This window comes from Neophocaena asiaeorientalis, unplaced genomic scaffold, assembly GCF_003031525.2.
Source record: "Neophocaena asiaeorientalis asiaeorientalis breed wild unplaced genomic scaffold, Neophocaena_asiaeorientalis_V1.1 scaffold705, whole genome shotgun sequence".
Taxonomy (NCBI): Eukaryota; Metazoa; Chordata; class Mammalia; order Artiodactyla; family Phocoenidae; genus Neophocaena; species Neophocaena asiaeorientalis.
This window is the reverse complement of record NW_020176572.1, coordinates 898,925-900,586: the sequence shown is the minus strand read 5'-3', so window position 1 is coordinate 900,586 and position 1,662 is coordinate 898,925.

The window sequence follows — 1,662 nt, the reverse complement described above, 5'->3', positions numbered from 1 at the left end:
TATATATATATATATATATATATATATATATAAAATGGAATGTTACTCACCCATAAAAAAGAATGAAATAACACCATTTGCAGCAACATGGATGGACCCAGAGATTATCATACTAAGTGAAGTAAACCAGACAGAGAAAGATAAATATCCTATGATATTGTTTATATGTGAAAAAAAAAAGATACAAATGAACTAATGTACAAAACAGAAACAGACTCACATACTTAGAGAATGAATTTATGGTTACCAGGGGGTAAGGGGGTGGGGAGGAATAGATAAGGGCTTTGGGAATGACATGTACACACTGCTATGTTTAAACTAGATAACCAACAAAGACCTACTGTATAGCACAGGTAACGCTGCTCAATATTATTTAACAACCTAAATGGGAAAGAATTTGAAAAAGAAAAGATACATGTATATGTATAACTGAATCACTTTGCTGTACACCTGAAACTAACATGACATTGTTAATCAACTATGCTCCAATACAAAATAAAAAATTAAAAACAAACAAACAACAAACAAAAAAGAAATTAAGCACTCAGGTTTCCCTCTAGACTGACTAAATCAGAAATTCTGGGGTGGGCCCTGGAATCTGTTTTGTAATAAGCCCCCAGGTGATAGAATTGGACACTAAAGTTTGAGAACCACTTCTCTATGTTCAATAGTTTACATGAGTCATCTCATGTAATCCTCATAAGCCTTATGAGTCAGATACTATTCTAGCTTTGCATCATATATTATATATTGCTGCCTAACCAGTCATCCCAAAATGTGGTGACTGAAAACGAAAACAATCGGGGACTTCCCTGGTGGTGCAGTGGTTAAGAATCCACCTGCCAATGCAGGGGACATGGGTTCGTTCGCTGGTCTGGGAAGATCCCACGTCACAGAGCAACTAAGGTCATGCGCCACAGCTACCGAACCTGTGCTATAGAGCCCATGAGCCACAACTACTGAGCCCACGTGCCACAACTACTGAAACCCATGAGCCTAGAGCCTGTGCTCCACAAGAGAAGCCAACGCAATGAGAAGTCCACATTAAAAAAAAAAAAAGAAGAATCCACCTGCTAATGCAGGGGACATGGGTTCGATCCCTGGTATAGGAAGATCCCACATGCCATGGAGCATCTAAGCCCATGTGCCACAATTACTGAGCCTGTGCTATGGACCCCATGAGCCACAACTACTGAGCCTGCGTGCCACAACTATTGAAGCCTGTGTGCCTAGAGCCTGTGCTCCTCAACAAGAAGCCACTGCAATGAGAAGCCTGTGCACCACAACGAAGAGTAGCCCCTGCTCGCCACAACTAGAGGAAGCCCGCACACAGCAACAAAGACCCAACACAGCCAAAAAATAAATAAATAAATGTTCCTTTAAATAAATAAATAAATAAATAAAAACAACAGCAATCGTTGTGTCATTCTCTCATGATTCTGAGGTTAAGTAACCTCACAGTATGCTTTCACTCATTCAGGGTCTCTCATATGATTGCAGTCATATGATGGGGTTAGAATGATCTGAGGGCTCATTTGCACATATGTCTGTGGCCTGTGCCATGGAGACTTAGTGGCTGGGGAGCTGGAATAGCTGCAACTCTTGAGCATCTCTTTCTCATTCTCTCTAACCTCTTCATCCTGGTAGCTTCTGGGTAGCCAG